Source organism: Musca autumnalis, unplaced genomic scaffold (assembly GCF_047663935.1).
Source record: "Musca autumnalis isolate F117 unplaced genomic scaffold, ASM4766393v1 scaffold_92, whole genome shotgun sequence".
NCBI classification, from domain to species: Eukaryota; Metazoa; Arthropoda; class Insecta; order Diptera; family Muscidae; genus Musca; species Musca autumnalis.
The window spans coordinates 266,440-288,268 of NW_027412453.1; the positions used below are offsets into that span (position 1 = coordinate 266,440).

General features: G+C 29.3%; 16 non-coding genes across 16 annotated transcripts; all 16 read right to left on the bottom strand.

Moving 5' to 3' along the window:
* Positions 1-4,142: 4,142 nt before the first annotated feature.
* Positions 4,143-4,261, bottom strand: LOC141388401 (5S ribosomal RNA). The gene has a single exon (XR_012408884.1). It is a non-coding gene; the product is annotated as a 5S ribosomal RNA (ribosomal RNA).
* Positions 4,262-10,060: 5,799 nt separating this feature from the next.
* LOC141388402 (5S ribosomal RNA) lies at positions 10,061-10,179 on the bottom strand. The gene has a single exon (XR_012408885.1). It is a non-coding gene; the product is annotated as a 5S ribosomal RNA (ribosomal RNA).
* A 684-nt stretch (positions 10,180-10,863) lies between these two features.
* On the bottom strand, positions 10,864-10,982 carry LOC141388263 (5S ribosomal RNA). The gene has a single exon (XR_012408767.1). It is a non-coding gene; the product is annotated as a 5S ribosomal RNA (ribosomal RNA).
* Positions 10,983-11,666: 684 nt separating this feature from the next.
* Positions 11,667-11,785, bottom strand: LOC141388330 (5S ribosomal RNA). The gene has a single exon (XR_012408832.1). It is a non-coding gene; the product is annotated as a 5S ribosomal RNA (ribosomal RNA).
* A 684-nt stretch (positions 11,786-12,469) lies between these two features.
* On the bottom strand, positions 12,470-12,588 carry LOC141388264 (5S ribosomal RNA). The gene has a single exon (XR_012408768.1). It is a non-coding gene; the product is annotated as a 5S ribosomal RNA (ribosomal RNA).
* A 684-nt stretch (positions 12,589-13,272) lies between these two features.
* Positions 13,273-13,391, bottom strand: LOC141388265 (5S ribosomal RNA). Its single transcript, XR_012408769.1, has one exon. It is a non-coding gene; the product is annotated as a 5S ribosomal RNA (ribosomal RNA).
* A 684-nt stretch (positions 13,392-14,075) lies between these two features.
* On the bottom strand, positions 14,076-14,194 carry LOC141388266 (5S ribosomal RNA). The gene has a single exon (XR_012408770.1). It is a non-coding gene; the product is annotated as a 5S ribosomal RNA (ribosomal RNA).
* A 685-nt stretch (positions 14,195-14,879) lies between these two features.
* Positions 14,880-14,998, bottom strand: LOC141388267 (5S ribosomal RNA). The gene has a single exon (XR_012408771.1). It is a non-coding gene; the product is annotated as a 5S ribosomal RNA (ribosomal RNA).
* A 685-nt stretch (positions 14,999-15,683) lies between these two features.
* Positions 15,684-15,802, bottom strand: LOC141388269 (5S ribosomal RNA). The gene has a single exon (XR_012408773.1). It is a non-coding gene; the product is annotated as a 5S ribosomal RNA (ribosomal RNA).
* A 684-nt stretch (positions 15,803-16,486) lies between these two features.
* LOC141388331 (5S ribosomal RNA) lies at positions 16,487-16,605 on the bottom strand. The gene has a single exon (XR_012408833.1). It is a non-coding gene; the product is annotated as a 5S ribosomal RNA (ribosomal RNA).
* Positions 16,606-17,289: 684 nt separating this feature from the next.
* Positions 17,290-17,408, bottom strand: LOC141388270 (5S ribosomal RNA). The gene has a single exon (XR_012408774.1). It is a non-coding gene; the product is annotated as a 5S ribosomal RNA (ribosomal RNA).
* Positions 17,409-18,092: 684 nt separating this feature from the next.
* Positions 18,093-18,211, bottom strand: LOC141388271 (5S ribosomal RNA). Its single transcript, XR_012408775.1, has one exon. It is a non-coding gene; the product is annotated as a 5S ribosomal RNA (ribosomal RNA).
* Positions 18,212-18,895: 684 nt separating this feature from the next.
* LOC141388322 (5S ribosomal RNA) lies at positions 18,896-19,014 on the bottom strand. The gene has a single exon (XR_012408825.1). It is a non-coding gene; the product is annotated as a 5S ribosomal RNA (ribosomal RNA).
* Positions 19,015-19,698: 684 nt separating this feature from the next.
* On the bottom strand, positions 19,699-19,817 carry LOC141388272 (5S ribosomal RNA). The gene has a single exon (XR_012408776.1). It is a non-coding gene; the product is annotated as a 5S ribosomal RNA (ribosomal RNA).
* Positions 19,818-20,501: 684 nt separating this feature from the next.
* On the bottom strand, positions 20,502-20,620 carry LOC141388323 (5S ribosomal RNA). The gene has a single exon (XR_012408826.1). It is a non-coding gene; the product is annotated as a 5S ribosomal RNA (ribosomal RNA).
* Positions 20,621-21,304: 684 nt separating this feature from the next.
* LOC141388273 (5S ribosomal RNA) lies at positions 21,305-21,423 on the bottom strand. The gene has a single exon (XR_012408777.1). It is a non-coding gene; the product is annotated as a 5S ribosomal RNA (ribosomal RNA).
* Between the last annotated feature and the right edge of the window lie 406 nt (positions 21,424-21,829).

The following is a 21,829-nucleotide window of genomic DNA, read 5'->3' on the forward strand; positions in this document are numbered from 1 at the left end:
GACTACTTAGTCCATTTTTTCGGTTAATAACATTTTTTATGATATGAAGACTAGCTTTTGATTTCCTCAAAATGTAGTCAACATGTTTTATGAAAGAAAATTTTTCGTCAATTATGACTCCTAAGTATTTCAATTCTGTTACATTTTCTATTAATTGTCCATTTATACTTAGAGAAGGTGCAAACATTCGACCATTCTTATAAAGAGTTGACTTTTTTCCTTTTATAATTATAGACTTGCACTTGTTTATATTGAGTGTAAGTTTCCATTTGTTAAAGTAATTATTAAGTACCATAAGGTACTCTTTTAGAGAATTCTGCGCAAATTTAGCTCTAGAGTGAGTGGCCGCTATGAGGATATCATCTGCAAAAGTAAGAACCAGTAAGTCATTTTCTGGCTGAGGAAGGTCTGCGAGATACAAATTGTAGAGGACCGGACCAAGGACCGAGCCTTGTGGAACTCCTGCTTTTATTGGGTGTGCTAATGACTTTTCATTTTCAACAAATACTGAAAATGATCTATTTTCTAAATAATTTGTAATTATTCTAACTATAGATTCATTAAATCCAAATTTTTCTGACATTTTTTCTATCAGTCCGGAGTGCCACACGGTATCAAATGCCTTTTCAAAGTCTAGGCTTACCGCTATTGTGGCACTTCGGTTATTTAACCCATTGGCAACTTTATTGGATAAGGCTAACAAAGCTTGAGTTGTTGATAATTTTTTCCTGAATCCGAATTGGAAATCCCTTAGAATTTCGTTGTTTTCAATATGTTCGTTTATAAACTCCAACATGAATATTTCTAAAAGCTTGCCCAGGTTAGCGAGAAGCGAGATTGGCCTATAGTTTAAAGCGGAAGTGGGGTCCTTGCCAGGTTTTAAAATAGGGATAATTTTTGCATATTTCCATTTTTTAGGGAAATATCCTTTATTTAGACAATGGTTAAATAGTATGGCTATTTTGTGCCAGAATCTTCTATCTATATTTTTAAGAATAAAATTGGGTATTCCTTCCTCCCCACTACTTTTCTTACCTTTAAGTGTTTTAAGTACAGAGCCTATGTCATTTGGTTTTATTAACCTTATTCCATCTACAGTACTGTTACCCAGCAATCCGTCAGCTGTAATGTTTCTACTAAAATTATGAAAGTGCACATTGTCATCCCTTAAGGTATTATTAGGTGTTACATTGATACCAGTTTGCAATTTAGAATATTCCTCAGCTATAATTTCAGCTTTATCTTTTTCACTAGTATAGTTTAGACCTTGGTCATTTTTTATTACAGATATTTTTGCTCTTTTTATACCGCAAAATTTTTTAATTTCTCTGAACATATTGCTATTGCACTTAATATTAGCTAGTTTTTGTGAATAATATGATTCTTCAAATATTTTAATCTTTTCCTGAATAATTTTATCAGCTAGTTTTAAGGTGGCGCTCAAGGAATTATAGACATCTTGGTCTTGAATTCTGAATCTTCTTCTTCTTATAGTCTTTTTTTGCTTTATTAGTTGAATAATTTCCTGAGGAAGTTGAACTAACGTACCACACTTAGGTGAAAATTTGTTCATACTGACCTCCATTGCATCAGAAATTATTTCTGTCATTATATCTACCTCTTTATCTATTTCAGCTATAGTAGCGTTTCTGTCTATTGGTAGACAAAGTCTATCTATTTCATTATTTAAATGGTTGTTAAAATTATTCTTATTGAAACTTTTGAAGTCATAAAATTCTTCTTTTAATCTCCTTTCAAGGGTACCAGTTTGTATATTAATCATTATTGCTTTATGGTCTGAATTATAATCTAATGTTTCTACACTATTGGTTGGATCTGAAGATGAAATTCCTATGTTTGAGGAAGTTATAAAAATATCAATAAATGAATGGGTATTGAAAGTGCTTCTCGTTGGGCCATTCGTAGGTCTAATTACAATATTTGGTGAGGTATCAAGAAAGTCACAGAGGACTCTACCACTTTTATTTGTCTTGTTACCTCCCCAGAGTGGATGTTTGGCATTAAGGTCTGCCCCAATAACGGCTTCTTTATTCCCAATAATGTTGCCAATAGTTATGAGATCGATTTCCCTGATAGTTTCGCTTGGTTTTTGGTATAGCGACATAATTATCATATTATTATTATGACTTTTTATTTCTACAATAGTCCCTTCTAACACATCCAAATTGGCACGGACTTCTTCCGCCCCTATCCAGTCCTTCACAAGCACAGCCGTTCCTCCCCCACGACCACTCACTCTGTCATTTCTAAATATATTATAATTTTTTATTTCTAATTTATGGATTGGAGAGAGCTTATGCTCTGCAATTAACAGTATATCAGGATTATGTTTGTTTATAAACAGGTGTAAATAGTGTCTCTTATGACGAGCCACTATAGAATTTGCATTTATGAAAATAATCTTTAATCTACCCATTTAGACGCAAGTCTAAGAGTAGTGATATTATGGCATGAGCCCTTTCTTCGTCTGTTTTTAAAGAGTTACGATTTTTGGCGTACTCATTAATTTTTGTCAATGCTTGCATCATGTCTGTACCGACATATTTTTTACAATCATTATTGAATATTTCAAATGATGGCGAATTATATAGGATATTATTGTTAGCAGGAGCAACTTGAGTGGGGTTTGTTACTCTAGAAAATGATAAATTGGCATTGAAATTAGGTGCCTTTTCACTTCGTGAAATTTCATAAGATCTTTTTTCAGCTAGCCTTTCGGCTATTTTTGCCCGTGTTGGGCATTTTTTGTCACTTGCCACGTGGCCAGCTAATTTACAGTTAATGCAGAAAACGGGTATTCCTATTTGCTTTATAATTTTTCCAGTATCGGTATCAGTTGTAATAAATTCTTTGTTATTTTGTTCCTTGGGAGGAATTTTACAGTTTTTTGGTCCATGTGACTCACCACATTTGACACATCTAAATGGCATGTGGCAATTTGCCCAGACATGGCCGAATCTCTGACATTTTGTGCATTGAATAATGCCCTCACGTTTATATTTTACAATGCGTATTCCGCATTGAAATATGTATCTTTGCCTTTTAAAGGCTTTGATGTCACTATCTCTGGATAGTTGAACTATGAACCTATTTCCATTTATTTTTCTGACATTTAAGACATTTATTTTCATTTCTGATTCTGCAAAATACAGTTTTAAGTCTTCCTCATCATAATTTCCTGACAGTCTTTTAATAACTAAAGTTATTGGTTTTTCTTCTTTAAGAGAATATGTATAAAAATTATAGTTTTGTTCCTGCAAAAAAGCTTTAACCTTAGAATGGTCCTCATTTTTTGACATTTTCATAATTATCATGTTTTTATTTATTACATCCATAGTATAACATTTATGACCTAACAAATTATTTATCTTATTTGTTATTTCTTTAACATTTGCATTGTAAATTTTCAACACTGGTGGTGGGCTAGCCTTACCTGTTTTTTCCAATGTTGTGCTTGTTTGAGATGATGTTTTTTCATTGTTGTTTTCCAATGTTTGTGATGATATTTTACTTATTGCACACAAACACACAAACGAACAAGAAGTTTTATTTTCGTTTTATAAAGGAAAATGTTGACTGTTTCCTTTAGTTATTAGTGAACATAACCAGTATGTATTAATTTGGCATCAAAAAATCTAACAAAAATTGTAGTTTTTTTAATAAATGTTAAAATTTATTAAATTTTGCTAAAAATAAATGTATTTTGGGAAAATTTGGCTCCCTAAAATACCTTTTTTGGAAATTAAGACAAATTTTTTAAAGAAATTTACAATAAAAATTCTTGTTTTTTAATAAATGTTAAAATTTCTTAAATATTGTTAAAAATAAATGCATTTTGCGAAAATTTGCCTCCTTAAATTACCTTTTTTGAGAAACGAAACAAATTTATAAAGAATTTTACTTTTGTTTTACAAAGGAAATCATAGACTTTTGTATCTAGCTACATACAACTGAGCATAATCAATAGCGAATGTTTTACATTTACCTTAAAATAATAAGCAGTTGAGTTTTTTATTTTGGCTCTATTTCGGTTAAAAATGAAGATATCGACTTCATTCTTTTTTTATTTAATAGAGAAAAATAAAAAAGAAAATAAAATGAAATAAAAAAATTTTGGACAATGCCAACAACACGCGGTGTTCCCAAGCGGTCCCCCATCTAAGTACTAACCGCGCCCGACGCTGCTTAATTTCGGTGATCGGACGAGAACCGATGTACTCAGCGTGGTATGGTCGTTGGCGAAGAAACATAGTTTATTTTGTTTCATATGGCCATTGATTTCATTGCTTGTGTGATTCTGAGTTTAGCTCTCGAAGTGACAACATCAAGTGATTAACTAAGAAGAAGTGAAAAGTGAAAACTAAAGTGCAAAAGTGGCCGTGTCTTTTGATTTATTCAAAGCACAGAGTAGTGCCATTATAAACTTTTATTGTTTTCTGTTAAGAAGCAATAACAGACATTTGGAAGAGATAAAATTTTGTTTCAACTAGGGCAAGGCATTTTGCCTTCGTCCCATAAACAAAAAGAACTCTACATAAAAATGGATAGTGAGTTTTACTCAGATCACGGTAGTACAACTACCGAAGAAAAAATTAATGGAAAAGACAAAAAACTTCGTAAAAGAAGAAAAGGAAAAAATAGAAGTGATAGTGACATTGATAATGAAATAATTAAACTAAGAAATTTAGTTCAAGAAATATCTAAAGATCGTGAACTCTTTAAAGCTCGTATTTTAGAGCTAGAAGAAGAAATAAAAACATTAAAACAAGGTACACAGAAAGTGTGTGAAAATGAAAAAAGTGATTTGGCTGCCGAGGCAAGCAGTGGCCTCGGTATGGCGATTACCAACAAACCAAAAATAAAAGCCAGACGGAATGTTAAAGTCGTGGCAGTGAATTATGCAGGAAATGTAGAAGGAAGTGACAAAAATGTGGCAGTTACGGAAGAAATCAATCCAGAAAATGAAGTGGAGATGCCAGAAACTGGAATTAACAACGAAATAATGATTGAAGGACAAAATAGAGACAATCAAACAACATCACAAACTAATCCAACAATGGAAAAACCAGGTAAGGCCAGCCCGCCACCAGCATTTAAAATTTACAATACAGATGTAAAAGAATTAACTAACAAAATTATTGGTTTGTTAGGACATAAACTATTTACAGTTGATTGTGTTAATAAGAATATGTTAACACTACACCTATCAAAATGTGAGGAACATACACAAGTTAAAAAACTGTTAGTAGAACAAAAGTATAAATTTTACACTTACTCATTAAAAGATGAAAAACCAATTACATTATTAATAAAAAGATTGTCGGGTAATTATACTGAGGACGACATTAAAGAATATTATAAAGATTCGGACATGAATATAAATATAATAAATGTTAAAAAAATAGGATATAATAGATTTATAATACAATTATCAAGAGATAGTGATATAAGAGCCTTTAAAAGGCAAAAATATATCTTTCAATGTGGAGTACGCATAAAAAATTATAAGCGTCAAGACTTAATCCAATGCACAAAGTGCCAGCGCTTTGGGCATGTTTGGAGAAATTGTAATATGGACTACAGGTGCGTTAAATGTGGGCAGTCCCATGGACCCCAGAATTGCAAAATTCCTTCCAAGGAAGAAAATAACAAAGAATACATATCAACCGACCCAAATACAGGTCAAATAATAAAACAAATAGGGCAACCTATCTTTTGCATTAATTGCAACCAAAATGGTCACGTGGCTAGTGACAAAAAATGCCCAACAAGGGCAAAAATACTAGAAAGACTTCAGGAAAAACGAAATGGACATATTCCAATAACTAAAAATAAGGCTCCCGTCTATAATGCCAACTTACCATTCTCAGATGTGGCAAAACCTAGCCAAACATTAACTGCAAAAAAACCACCCTTAGCAGTGACTGATAACAAGGCAATGACCCTTGAAATGTTTAACAACGACTGTATAAAATACATAGGCAAAGATATGCTAACAGTCTTTAAAAGAATTGATGAATATGCAAAAATGAGAAATTCTCTAAAATCAGATGAAGAAAAAACCCAAGCCCTTTTTGGGCTACTATTAAATCTACGTCTCAATGACTAAATTAAAGATTATTTTTATAAATGTGAATTCTATTGTGTCACGACACAAAAGACATTACTTGCAATTATTCATAAAAAAACATAATCCAGATGTTGTTTTATTAGCAGAGCATAAATTATCTAGTAGACATAAATTTGAAATAAAACACTATACGACTTTCAGGCAAGATAGAATGGGTGGCCGAGGTGGTGGAACTGCGATTTTAACAAAAGACTGGATCAAGGCAGAGCGTATACAGGCCAATTTAGGAGAAATTGAAGGGATAGCTGTAGTACTGAAATGCATTCAAAATGACATGGTAATCATGTCGTTATATAAAAAACCCAATGAAAACCTTTGTGAATCAGATTTAGAGAATATTACAAATATAATAGGTAACAGAGAAGCTGTGATTGGAGCGGATTTTAACGCTAAACATCCATTATGGGGAGGCAGCAGCACAAATGTTAGTGGAAGAGTATTGTGTGATTGGCTAGATACGTCACCAAATTTACTTATAAGACCTACAACAGAACCTACGAGGTGCTGTTCTACTACTAAATCATTCATAGACGTATTTATTACGTCCACAAATGTCGGAATATTGGCATCTGACCCAACTAGAGGAGTTGAAACTTTAGATTATAACTCAGATCATAGGGCAATAGTGATAAATATTGTGTCCAATAGATTAGAAACTAGAGAAAAACGAGAATTGTTCGATTTTAAAAGCTTTAATAGAAATAACTTTAATACCTTATTAGAAAATCAAAAACATAAATTATGTTTACCAACAAATAGAAATGTGTCTATACAGGAAATAGATAATGAGGTTTATACACTGACAGAAATTATAAATGAAGCCATGGAAAATAGCATGAAGAAATTTCATCCAAGATGTGGAATGATGGCAGAACTTCCGCCGGATATTTTAGATCTCATAAAACAAAAGAAAAATATTAGAAGAAGAAGATTCAGGGTATCAGATCAAGATGAATATAAAACTCTCAGTTCCATTTTGCAAAGAATGGATAAAATTATTCAGGAGAAAATAAAATTATTTGAGGAAAACTATTATTCAAATAAACTCCAGCAAATTAAATGCAATGGAGATATGTATAAGGAAATTAAAAAATTTTGCACAGTGGGTCGCAGAAAAATAACGGATCTGAAAAATGAGCAAAACGAAATAGTTTTCAATAACAAAGATAAGGCTGATTTAATCGCAAAAGAATATATTAAAATCCAAAATAGCCTAGATATACCTAATGAAAGTAACAGGGAAGATAGACACTTACCTATATACAATTTCAATAATGATAATCTGGCAGATGGGACTTGCAATGATAGATCGAGTATAAAACTAATTACAGCTGATGATATAGGTTCTGCATTACATAGGCTAAATAATAAAAAAAGTTGTGGAGATGACCTTATTCCTAACTTTATATTAAAAAGAATTAACAATAACCTTTGGGATCGAATAGCAATTATTTTCAATCATTGCTACAATATAGGATATTTCCCTAGAAAATGGAAAAGCGCCAAAGTCATTCCCATTCTAAAACCTGGTAAAGACCCAACGGCTGCTATTAATTACAGACCTGTTTCCTTGTTATCCAATATAGGAAAGCTTTTTGAAATATTTATATTAAAAAAAATTAATGATCATATTGAAAGTAATAGCATATTGGGAGATTTCCAATTTGGTTTTAGAAAACAACTATCAACCACGCATGCCTTACTGGCATTTGCAAATAAAGTCTCCAATGGCTTCAACAACAGGAGCGCCACGATTGCAGTCAGCCTTGACTTTGAAAAGGCGTTCGACACAGTGTGGCAAATGGGGATTATTAAAAAAATGCACGAAAATTATAGATTTGATAATTCTCTAATTAGATTAGTGCAAAATTATTTAATGGACAGATCATTTTCAGTATCAGTAGAGAATGAAAAATCTGGTCTACAAAGAATAAGAGCAGGAGTACCACAGGGCTCGGTCCTTGGTCCAGTATTGTACAACTTGTACCTTGCAGACATACCACAACCTGAACATGGTCAATTAATATTGACATATGCAGATGACATACTAATCGCGGCCACCCATCCTAAGGCAAAATTAGCTCAAACACAAATAAATGAATATCTGGCAATACTTGGAGATTATTTCAAAAAATGGAAATTAAAATTAAATATATCAAAATGTAAGTCCATTATCATAAAAGGAAAAAAGGGTAGGCTATATAAAAATGGCAGGAAATTTAAACCATCAATTAAAATTAATAATCAGACAATTGAAAACGTTCCAGAATTAAAGTATCTGGGGGTAGTTTTCCAAGAAAATTTCTCATTTCATAAGCATATAAGCTATATTTTACGAAAGGCAAAGACAGGACTAAATAAAATATTAAGTGTATTAAATCGCAAAAGAGGACTGAGTTCCCATATAAAAATGTGTATGTATAAACAACTTATAAGACCAATTGTTACATATGCCTTCCCCATTTGGTTTGATATATCATCGAGGCAAATGGAGAAGGTAAGAATATTTGAAAGGAAGATGCTAGCGTTTTGCCTAAATTTGAAAACGAAAAGACTAGAAGACGGTAGATATAAATCACCATCAAGAAAAGAAATTTACAACACCAGTAAAACTAAAAGAATAGATAAATTCATGGTGGAATTAGGCTTAAAATTAATAGAAAACAGTATAACACACAATAATAGCATTATAAGAAACGGAATCATAGAAGAAGAGACATTTATAAGATACTTCAGAAATGATGGTCATCTCTCTCCGATGTGCCTAATACATCTAAATAACCATAATTTACTTTTTAATGAAGAAAATAAAATTGTATTCTATAATAGAAGATACGCTACATATAATATACAGGATTTTGTATATAGCATTGTACAATTTTAATAATCTTAAAATAAACTTGTAAATAGTGTAAATAGTAGATTAAGTTTGTTTTGTAATTGAATTGAATTTTTATGGTTTTTGTTTCGTATATTATTAGTTATTAGTTTATATTTAGTAGTTTAAGTCAACATATATTAAAAAACAATTGTAAAACAAGTTTTTCCCCTTTTCTTGTTAGAAATTAACAACTAAAAATATTGACAGAGTCAAATTTAAATTATATGGATAGGTGGGCTGGCCTTCCACATACTTATTATTAAAATATTATATTCTTAGAAAAAGTTTAATACTGTTAAGAAAAAGCTCATAGAGTTAAGAAATAGATATAAGATAACCTTTGTAAAAAATGAATTGGGAAATAAATGAAATCTTGAAATCTTGAAATTGCTTGTGTGTTTAAGACAATTTCGTTTACTTATTGCACACAAACACACAAACGAACAAGAAGTTTTATTTTCGTTTTATAAAGGAAAATGTTGACTGTTTCCTTTAGTTATTAGTGAACATAACCAGTATGTATTAATTTGGCATCAAAAAATCTAACAAAAATTGTAGTTTTTTTAATAAATGTTAAAATTTATTAAATTTTGCTAAAAATAAATGTATTTTGGGAAAATTTGGCTCCCTAAAATACCTTTTTTGGAAATTAAGACAAATTTTTTAAAGAAATTTACAATAAAAATTCTTGTTTTTTAATAAATGTTAAAATTTCTTAAATATTGTTAAAAATAAATGCATTTTGCGAAAATTTGCCTCCTTAAATTACCTTTTTTGAGAAACGAAACAAATTTATAAAGAATTTTACTTTTGTTTTACAAAGGAAATCATAGACTTTTGTATCTAGCTACATACAACTGAGCATAATCAATAGCGAATGTTTTACATTTACCTTAAAATAATAAGCAGTTGAGTTCTTTATTTTGGCTCTATTTCGGTTAAAAATGAAGATATCGACTTCATTCTTTTTTTATTTAATAGAGAAAAATAAAAAAGAAAATAAAATGAAATAAAAAAATTTTGGACAATGCCAACAACACGCGGTGTTCCCAAGCGGTCCCCCATCTAAGTACTAACCGCGCCCGACGCTGCTTAATTTCGGTGATCGGACGAGAACCGATGTACTCAGCGTGGTATGGTCGTTGGCGAAGAAACATAGTTTATTTTGTTTCATATGGCCATTGATTTCATTGCTTGTGTGTTTAAGACAATTTCGTTTACTTATTGCACACAAACACACAAACGAACAAGAAGTTTTATTTTCGTTTTATAAAGGAAAATGTTGACTGTTTCCTTTAGTTATTAGTGAACATAACCAGTATGTATTAATTTGGCATCAAAAAATCTAACAAAAATTGTAGTTTTTTTAATAAATGTTAAAATTTATTAAATTTTGCTAAAAATAAATGTATTTTGGGAAAATTTGGCTCCCTAAAATACCTTTTTTGGAAATTAAGACAAATTTTTTAAAGAAATTTACAATAAAAATTCTTGTTTTTTAATAAATGTTAAAATTTCTTAAATATTGTTAAAAATAAATGCATTTTGCGAAAATTTGCCTCCTTAAATTACCTTTTTTGAGAAACGAAACAAATTTATAAAGAATTTTACTTTTGTTTTACAAAGGAAATCATAGACTTTTGTATCTAGCTACATACAACTGAGCATAATCAATAGCGAATGTTTTACATTTACCTTAAAATAATAAGCAGTTGAGTTTTTTATTTTGGCTCTATTTCGGTTAAAAATGAAGATATCGACTTCATTCTTTTTTTATTTAATAGAGAAAAATAAAAAAGAAAATAAAATGAAATAAAAAAATTTTGGACAATGCCAACAACACGCGGTGTTCCCAAGCGGTCCCCCATCTAAGTACTAACCGCGCCCGACGCTGCTTAATTTCGGTGATCGGACGAGAACCGATGTACTCAGCGTGGTATGGTCGTTGGCGAAGAAACATAGTTTATTTTGTTTCATATGGCCATTGATTTCATTGCTTGTGTGTTTAAGACAATTTCGTTTACTTATTGCACACAAACACACAAACGAACAAGAAGTTTTATTTTCGTTTTATAAAGGAAAATGTTGACTGTTTCCTTTAGTTATTAGTGAACATAACCAGTATGTATTAATTTGGCATCAAAAAATCTAACAAAAATTGTAGTTTTTTTAATAAATGTTAAAATTTATTAAATTTTGCTAAAAATAAATGTATTTTGGGAAAATTTGGCTCCCTAAAATACCTTTTTTGGAAATTAAGACAAATTTTTTAAAGAAATTTACAATAAAAATTCTTGTTTTTTAATAAATGTTAAAATTTCTTAAATATTGTTAAAAATAAATGCATTTTGCGAAAATTTGCCTCCTTAAATTACCTTTTTTGAGAAACGAAACAAATTTATAAAGAATTTTACTTTTGTTTTACAAAGGAAATCATAGACTTTTGTATCTAGCTACATACAACTGAGCATAATCAATAGCGAATGTTTTACATTTACCTTAAAATAATAAGCAGTTGAGTTTTTTATTTTGGCTCTATTTCGGTTAAAAATGAAGATATCGACTTCATTCTTTTTTTATTTAATAGAGAAAAATAAAAAAGAAAATAAAATGAAATAAAAACATTTTGGACAATGCCAACAACACGCGGTGTTCCCAAGCGGTCCCCCATATAAGTACTAACCGCGCCCGACGCTGCTTAATTTCGGTGATCGGACGAGAACCGATGTACTCAGCGTGGTATGGTCGTTGGCGAAGAAACATAGTTTATTTTGTTTCATATGGCCATTGATTTCATTGCTTGTGTGTTTAAGACAATTTCGTTTACTTATTGCACACAAACACACAAACGAACAAGAAGTTTTATTTTCGTTTTATAAAGGAAAATGTTGACTGTTTCCTTTAGTTATTAGTGAACATAACCAGTATGTATTAATTTGGCATCAAAAAATCTAACAAAAATTGTAGTTTTTTTAATAAATGTTAAAATTTATTAAATTTTGCTAAAAATAAATGTATTTTGGGAAAATTTGGCTCCCTAAAATACCTTTTTTGGAAATTAAGACAAATTTTTTAAAGAAATTTACAATAAAAATTCTTGTTTTTTAATAAATGTTAAAATTTCTTAAATATTGTTAAAAATAAATGCATTTTGCGAAAATTTGCCTCCTTAAATTACCTTTTTTGAGAAACGAAACAAATTTATAAAGAATTTTACTTTTGTTTTACAAAGGAAATCATAGACTTTTGTATCTAGCTACATACAACTGAGCATAATCAATAGCGAATGTTTTACATTTACCTTAAAATAATAAGCAGTTGAGTTTTTTATTTTGGCTCTATTTCGGTTAAAAATGAAGATATCGACTTCATTCTTTTTTTATTTAATAGAGAAAAATAAAAAAGAAAATAAAATGAAATAAAAAAATTTTGGACAATGCCAACAACACGCGGTGTTCCCAAGCGGTCCCCCATCTAAGTACTAACCGCGCCCGACGCTGCTTAATTTCGGTGATCGGACGAGAACCGATGTACTCAGCGTGGTATGGTCGTTGGCGAAGAAACATAGTTTATTTTGTTTCATATGGCCATTGATTTCATTGCTTGTGTGTTTAAGACAATTTCGTTTACTTATTGCACACAAACACACAAACGAACAAGAAGTTTTATTTTCGTTTTATAAAGGAAAATGTTGACTGTTTCCTTTAGTTATTAGTGAACATAACCAGTATGTATTAATTTGGCATCAAAAAATCTAACAAAAATTGTAGTTTTTTTAATAAATGTTAAAATTTATTAAATTTTGCTAAAAATAAATGTATTTTGGGAAAATTTGGCTCCCTAAAATACCTTTTTTGGAAATTAAGACAAATTTTTTAAAGAAATTTACAATAAAAATTCTTGTTTTTTAATAAATGTTAAAATTTCTTAAATATTGTTAAAAATAAATGCATTTTGCGAAAATTTGCCTCCTTAAATTACCTTTTTTGAGAAACGAAACAAATTTATAAAGAATTTTACTTTTGTTTTACAAAGGAAATCATAGACTTTTGTATCTAGCTACATACAACTGAGCATAATCAATAGCGAATGTTTTACATTTACCTTAAAATAATAAGCAGTTGAGTTTTTTATTTTGGCTCTATTTCGGTTAAAAATGAAGATATCGACTTCATTCTTTTTTTATTTAATAGAGAAAAATAAAAAAGAAAATAAAATGAAATAAAAAAATTTTGGACAATGCCAACAACACGCGGTGTTCCCAAGCGGTCCCCCATCTAAGTACTAACCGCGCCCGACGCTGCTTAATTTCGGTGATCGGACGAGAACCGATGTACTCAGCGTGGTATGGTCGTTGGCGAAGAAACATAGTTTATTTTGTTTCATATGGCCATTGATTTCATTGCTTGTGTGTTTAAGACAATTTCGTTTACTTATTGCACACAAACACACAAACGAACAAGAAGTTTTATTTTCGTTTTATAAAGGAAAATGTTGACTGTTTCCTTTAGTTATTAGTGAACATAACCAGTATGTATTAATTTGGCATCAAAAAATCTAACAAAAATTGTAGTTTTTTTAATAAATGTTAAAATTTATTAAATTTTGCTAAAAATAAATGTATTTTGGGAAAATTTGGCTCCCTAAAATACCTTTTTTGGAAATTAAGACAAATTTTTTAAAGAAATTTACAATAAAAATTCTTGTTTTTTAATAAATGTTAAAATTTCTTAAATATTGTTAAAAATAAATGCATTTTGCGAAAATTTGCCTCCTTAAATTACCTTTTTTGAGAAACGAAACAAATTTATAAAGAATTTTACTTTTGTTTTACAAAGGAAATCATAGACTTTTGTATCTAGCTACATACAACTGAGCATAATCAATAGCGAATGTTTTACATTTACCTTAAAATAATAAGCAGTTGAGTTTTTTATTTTGGCTCTATTTCGGTTAAAAATGAAGATATCGACTTCATTCTTTTTTTATTTAATAGAGAAAAATAAAAAAGAAAATAAAATGAAATAAAAAAATTTTGGACAATGCCAACAACACGCGGTGTTCCCAAGCGGTCCCCCATCTAAGTACTAACCGCGCCCGACGCTGCTTAATTTCGGTGATCGGACGAGAACCGATGTACTCAGCGTGGTATGGTCGTTGGCGAAGAAACATAGTTTATTTTGTTTCATATGGCCATTGATTTCATTGCTTGTGTGTTTAAGACAATTTCGTTTACTTATTGCACACAAACACACAAACGAACAAGAAGTTTTATTTTCGTTTTATAAAGGAAAATGTTGACTGTTTCCTTTAGTTATTAGTGAACATAACCAGTATGTATTAATTTGGCATCAAAAAATCTAACAAAAATTGTAGTTTTTTTAATAAATGTTAAAATTTATTAAATTTTGCTAAAAATAAATGTATTTTGGGAAAATTTGGCTCCCTAAAATACCTTTTTTGGAAATTAAGACAAATTTTTTAAAGAAATTTACAATAAAAATTCTTGTTTTTTAATAAATGTTAAAATTTCTTAAATATTGTTAAAAATAAATGCATTTTGCGAAAATTTGCCTCCTTAAATTACCTTTTTTGAGAAACGAAACAAATTTATAAAGAATTTTACTTTTGTTTTACAAAGGAAATCATAGACTTTTGTATCTAGCTACATACAACTGAGCATAATCAATAGCGAATGTTTTACATTTACCTTAAAATAATAAGCAGTTGAGTTTTTTATTTTGGCTCTATTTCGGTTAAAAATGAAGATATCGACTTCATTCTTTTTTTTATTTAATAGAGAAAAATAAAAAAGAAAATAAAATGAAATAAAAAAATTTTAGACAATGCCAACAACACGCGGTGTTCCCAAGCGGTCCCCCATCTAAGTACTAACCGCGCCCGACGCTGCTTAATTTCGGTGATCGGACGAGAACCGATGTACTCAGCGTGGTATGGTCGTTGGCGAAGAAACATAGTTTATTTTGTTTCATATGGCCATTGATTTCATTGCTTGTGTGTTTAAGACAATTTCGTTTACTTATTGCACACAAACACACAAACGAACAAGAAGTTTTATTTTCGTTTTATAAAGGAAAATGTTGACTGTTTCCTTTAGTTATTAGTGAACATAACCAGTATGTATTAATTTGGCATCAAAAAATCTAACAAAAATTGTAGTTTTTTTAATAAATGTTAAAATTTATTAAATTTTGCTAAAAATAAATGTATTTTGGGAAAATTTGGCTCCCTAAAATACCTTTTTTGGAAATTAAGACAAATTTTTTAAAGAAATTTACAATAAAAATTCTTGTTTTTTAATAAATGTTAAAATTTCTTAAATATTGTTAAAAATAAATGCATTTTGCGAAAATTTGCCTCCTTAAATTACCTTTTTTGAGAAACGAAACAAATTTATAAAGAATTTTACTTTTGTTTTACAAAGGAAATCATAGACTTTTGTATCTAGCTACATACAACTGAGCATAATCAATAGCGAATGTTTTACATTTACCTTAAAATAATAAGCAGTTGAGTTTTTTTATTTTGGCTCTATTTCGGTTAAAAATGAAGATATCGACTTCATTCTTTTTTTATTTAATAGAGAAAAATAAAAAAGAAAATAAAATGAAATAAAAAAATTTTGGACAATGCCAACAACACGCGGTGTTCCCAAGCGGTCCCCCATCTAAGTACTAACCGCGCCCGACGCTGCTTAATTTCGGTGATCGGACGAGAACCGATGTACTCAGCGTGGTATGGTCGTTGGCGAAGAAACATAGTTTATTTTGTTTCATATGGCCATTGATTTCATTGCTTGTGTGTTTAAGACAATTTCGTTTACTTATTGCACACAAACACACAAACGAACAAGAAGTTTTATTTTCGTTTTATAAAGGAAAATGTTGACTGTTTCCTTTAGTTATTAGTGAACATAACCAGTATGTATTAATTTGGCATCAAAAAATCTAACAAAAATTGTAGTTTTTTTAATAAATGTTAAAATTTATTAAATTTTGCTAAAAATAAATGTATTTTGGGAAAATTTGGCTCCCTAAAATACCTTTTTTGGAAATTAAGACAAATTTTTTAAAGAAATTTACAATAAAAATTCTTGTTTTTTAATAAATGTTAAAATTTCTTAAATATTTTTAAAAATAAATGCATTTTGCGAAAATTTGCCTCCTTAAATTACCTTTTTTGAGAAACGAAACAAATTTATAAAGAATTTTACTTTTGTTTTACAAAGGAAATCATAGACTTTTGTATCTAGCTACATACAACTGAGCATAATCAATAGCGAATGTTTTACATTTACCTTAAAATAATAAGCAGTTGAGTTTTTTATTTTGGCTCTATTTCGGTTAAAAATGAAGATATCGACTTCATTCTTTTTTTATTTAATAGAGAAAAATAAAAAAGAAAATAAAATGAAATAAAAAAATTTTGGACAATGCCAACAACACGCGGTGTTCCCAAGCGGTCCCCCATATAAGTACTAACCGCGCCCGACGCTGCTTAATTTCGGTGATCGGACGAGAACCGATGTACTCAGCGTGGTATGGTCGTTGGCGAAGAAACATAGTTTATTTTGTTTCATATGGCCATTGATTTCATTGCTTGTGTGTTTAAGACAATTTCGTTTACTTATTGCACACAAACACACAAACGAACAAGAAGTTTTATTTTCGTTTTATAAAGGAAAATGTTGACTGTTTCCTTTAGTTATTAGTGAACATAACCAGTATGTATTAATTTGGCATCAAAAAATCTAACAAAAATTGTAGTTTTTTTAATAAATGTTAAAATTTATTAAATTTTGCTAAAAATAAATGTATTTTGGGAAAATTTGGCTCCCTAAAATACCTTTTTTGGAAATTAAGACAAATTTTTTAAAGAAATTTACAATAAAAATTCTTGTTTTTTAATAAATGTTAAAATTTCTTAAATATTGTTAAAAATAAATGCATTTTGCGAAAATTTGCCTCCTTAAATTACCTTTTTTGAGAAACGAAACAAATTTATAAAGAATTTTACTTTTGTTTTACAAAGGAAATCATAGACTTTTGTATCTAGCTACATACAACTGAGCATAATCAATAGCGAATGTTTTACATTTACCTTAAAATAATAAGCAGTTGAGTTTTTTATTTTGGCTCTATTTCGGTTAAAAATGAAGATATCGACTTCATTCTTTTTTTATTTAATAGAGAAAAATAAAAAAGAAAATAAAATGAAATAAAAAAATTTTGGACAATGCCAACAACACGCGGTGTTCCCAAGCGGTCCCCCATCTAAGTACTAACCGCGCCCGACGCTGCTTAATTTCGGTGATCGGACGAGAACCGATGTACTCAGCGTGGTATGGTCGTTGGCGAAGAAACATAGTTTATTTTGTTTCATATGGCCATTGATTTCATTGCTTGTGTGTTTAAGACAATTTCGTTTACTTATTGCACACAAACACACAAACGAACAAGAAGTTTTATTTTCGTTTTATAAAGGAAAATGTTGACTGTTTCCTTTAGTTATTAGTGAACATAACCAGTATGTATTAATTTGGCATCAAAAAATCTAACAAAAATTGTAGTTTTTTTAATAAATGTTAAAATTTATTAAATTTTGCTAAAAATAAATGTATTTTGGGAAAATTTGGCTCCCTAAAATACCTTTTTTGGAAATTAAGACAAATTTTTTAAAGAAATTTACAATAAAAATTCTTGTTTTTTAATAAATGTTAAAATTTCTTAAATATTGTTAAAAATAAATGCATTTTGCGAAAATTTGCCTCCTTAAATTACCTTTTTTGAGAAACGAAACAAATTTATAAAGAATTTTACTTTTGTTTTACAAAGGAAATCATAGACTTTTGTATCTAGCTACATACAACTGAGCATAATCAATAGCGAATGTTTTACATTTACCTTAAAATAATAAGCAGTTGAGTTTTTTATTTTGGCTCTATTTCGGTTAAAAATGAAGATATCGACTTCATTCTTTTTTTATTTAATAGAGAAAAATAAAAAAGAAAATAAAATGAAATAAAAAAATTTTGGACAATGCCAACAACACGCGGTGTTCCCAAGCGGTCCCCCATCTAAGTACTAACCGCGCCCGACGCTGCTTAATTTCGGTGATCGGACGAGAACCGATGTACTCAGCGTGGTATGGTCGTTGGCGAAGAAACATAGTTTATTTTGTTTCATATGGCCATTGATTTCATTGCTTGTGTGTTTAAGACAATTTCGTTTACTTATTGCACACAAACACACAAACGAACAAGAAGTTTTATTTTCGTTTTATAAAGGAAAATGTTGACTGTTTCCTTTAGTTATTAGTGAACATAACCAGTATGTATTAATTTGGCATCAAAAAATCTAACAAAAATTGTAGTTTTTTTAATAAATGTTAAAATTTATTAAATTTTGCTAAAAATAAATGTATTTTGGGAAAATTTGGCTCCCTAAAATACCTTTTTTGGAAATTAAGACAAATTTTTTAAAGAAATTTACAATAAAAATTCTTGTTTTTTAATAAATGTTAAAATTTCTTAAATATTGTTAAAAATAAATGCATTTTGCGAAAATTTGCCTCCTTAAATTACCTTTTTTGAGAAACGAAACAAATTTATAAAGAATTTTACTTTTGTTTTACAAAGGAAATCATAGACTTTTGTATCTAGCTACATACAACTGAGCATAATCAATAGCGAATGTTTTACATTTACCTTAAAATAATAAGCAGTTGAGTTTTTTATTTTGGCTCTATTTCGGTTAAAAATGAAGATATCGACTTCATTCTTTTTTTATTTAATAGAGAAAAATAAAAAAGAAAATAAAATGAAATAAAAAAATTTTGGACAATGCCAACAACACGCGGTGTTCCCAAGCGGTCCCCCATCTAAGTACTAACCGCGCCCGACGCTGCTTAAATTCGGTGATCGGACGAGAACCGATGTACTCAGCGTGGTATGGTCGTTGGCGAAGAAACATAGTTTATTTTGTTTCATATGGCCATTGATTTCATTGCTTGTGTGTTTAAGACAATTTCGTTTACTTATTGCACACAAACACACAAACGAACAAGAAGTTTTATTTTCGTTTTATAAAGGAAAATGTTGACTGTTTCCTTTAGTTATTAGTGAACATAACCAGTATGTATTAATTTGGCATCAAAAAATCTAACAAAAATTGTAGTTTTTTTAATAAATGTTAAAATTTATTAAATTTTGCTAAAAATAAATGTATTTTGGGAAAATTTGGCTCCCTAAAATACCTTTTTTGGAAATTAAGACAAATTTTTTAAAGAAATTTACAATAAAAATTCTTGTTTTTTAATAAATGTTAAAATTTCTTAAATATTGTTAAAAATAAATGCATTTTGCGAAAATTTGCCTCCTTAAATTACCTTTTTTGAGAAACGAAACAAATTTATAAAGAATTTTACTTTTGTTTTACAAAGGAAATCATAGACTTTTGTATCTAGCTACATACAACTGAGCATAATCAATAGCGAATGTTTTACATTTACCTTAAAATAATAAGCAGTTGAGTTTTTTATTTTGGCTCTATTTCGGTTAAAAATGAAGATATCGACTTCATTCTTTTTTTATTTAATAGAGAAAAATAAAAAAGAAAATAAAATGAAATAAAAAAATTTTGGACAATGCCAACAACACGCGGTGTTCCCAAGCGGTCCCCCATCTAAGTACTAACCGCGCCCGACGCTGCTTAATTTCGGTGATCGGACGAGAACCGATGTACTCAGCGTGGTATGGTCGTTGGCGAAGAAACATAGTTTATTTTGTTTCATATGGCCATTGATTTCATTGCTTGTGTGTTTAAGACAATTTCGTTTACTTATTGCACACAAACACACAAACGAACAAGAAGTTTTATTTTCGTTTTATAAAGGAAAATGTTGACTGTTTCCTTTAGTTATTAGTGAACATAACCAGTATGTATTAATTTGGCATCAAAAAATCTAACAAAAATTGTAGTTTTTTTAATAAATGTTAAAATTTATTAAATTTTGCTAAAAATAAATGTATTTTGGGAAAATTTGGCTCCCTAAAATACCTTTTTTGGAAATTAAGACAAATTTTTTAAAGAAATTTACAATAAAAATTCTTGTTTTTTAATAAATGTTAAAATTTCTTAAATATTGTTAAAAATAAATGCATTTTGCGAAAATTTGCCTCCTTAAATTACCTTTTTTGAGAAACGAAACAAATTTATAAAGAATTTTACTTTTGTTTTACAAAGGAAATCATAGACTTTTGTATCTAGCTACATACAACTGAGCATAATCAATAGCGAATGTTTTACATTTACCTTAAAATAATAAGCAGTTGAGTTTTTTATTTTGGCTCTATTTCGGTTAAAAATGAAGATATCGACTTCATTCTTTTTTTATTTAATAGAGAAAAATAAAAAAGAAAATAAAATGAAATAAAAAAATTTTGGACAATGCCAACAACACGCGGTGTTCCCAAGCGGTCCCCCATCTAAGTACTAACCGCGCCCGACGCTGCTTAAATTCGGTGATCGGACGAGAACCGATGTACTCAGCGTGGTATGGTCGTTGGCGAAGAAACATAGTTTATTTTGTTTCATATGGCCATTGATTTCATTGCTTGTGTGTTTAAGACAATTTCGTTTACTTATTGCACACAAACACACAAACGAACAAGAAGTTTTATTTTCGTTTTATAAAGGAAAATGTTGACTGTTTCCTTTAGTTATTAGTGAACATAACCAGTATGTATTAATTTGGCATCAAAAAATCTAACAAAAATTGTAGTTTTTTTAATAAATGTTAAAATTTATTAAATTTTGCTAAAAATAAATGTATTTTGGGAAAATTTGGCTCCCTAAAATACCTTTTTTGGAAATTAAGACAAATTTTTTAAAGAAATTTACAATAAAAATTCTTGTTTTTTAATAAATGTTAAAATTTCTTAAATATTGTTAAAAATAAATGCATTTTGAGAAAATTTGCCTCCTTAAATTACCTTTTTTGAGAAACGAAACAAATTTATAAAGAATTTTACTTTTGTTTTACAAAGGAAATCATAGACTTTTGTATCTAGCTACATACAACTGAGCATAATCAATAGCGAATGTTTTACATTTACCTTAAAATAATAAGCAGTTGAGTTTTTTATTTTGGCTCTATTTCGGTTAAAAATGAAGATATCGACTTCATTCTTTTTTTATTTAATAGAGAAAAATAAAAAAGAAAATAAAATGAAATAAAAAAATTTTGGACAATGCCAACAACACGCGGTGTTCCCAAGCGGTCCCCCATCTAAGTACTAACCGCGCCCGACGCTGCTTAATTTCGGTGATCGGACGAGAACCGATGTACTCAGCGTGGTATGGTCGTTGGCGAAGAAACATAGTTTATTTTGTTTCATATGGCCATTGATTTCATTGCTTGTGTGTTTAAGACAATTTCGTTTACTTATTGCACACAAACACACAAACGAACAAGAAGTTTTATTTTCGTTTTATAAAGGAAAATGTTGACTGTTTCCTTTAGTTATTAGTGAACATAACCAGTATGTATTAATTTGGCATCAAAAAATCTAACAAAAATTGTAGTTTTTTTAATAAATGTTAAAATTTATTAAATTTTGCTAAAAATAAATGTATTTTGGGAAAATTTGGCTCCCTAAAATACCTTTTTTGGAAATTAAGACAAATTTTTTAAAGAAATTTACAATAAAAATTCTTGTTTTTTAATAAATGTTAAAATTTCTTAAATATTGTTAAAAATAAATGCATTTTGCGAAA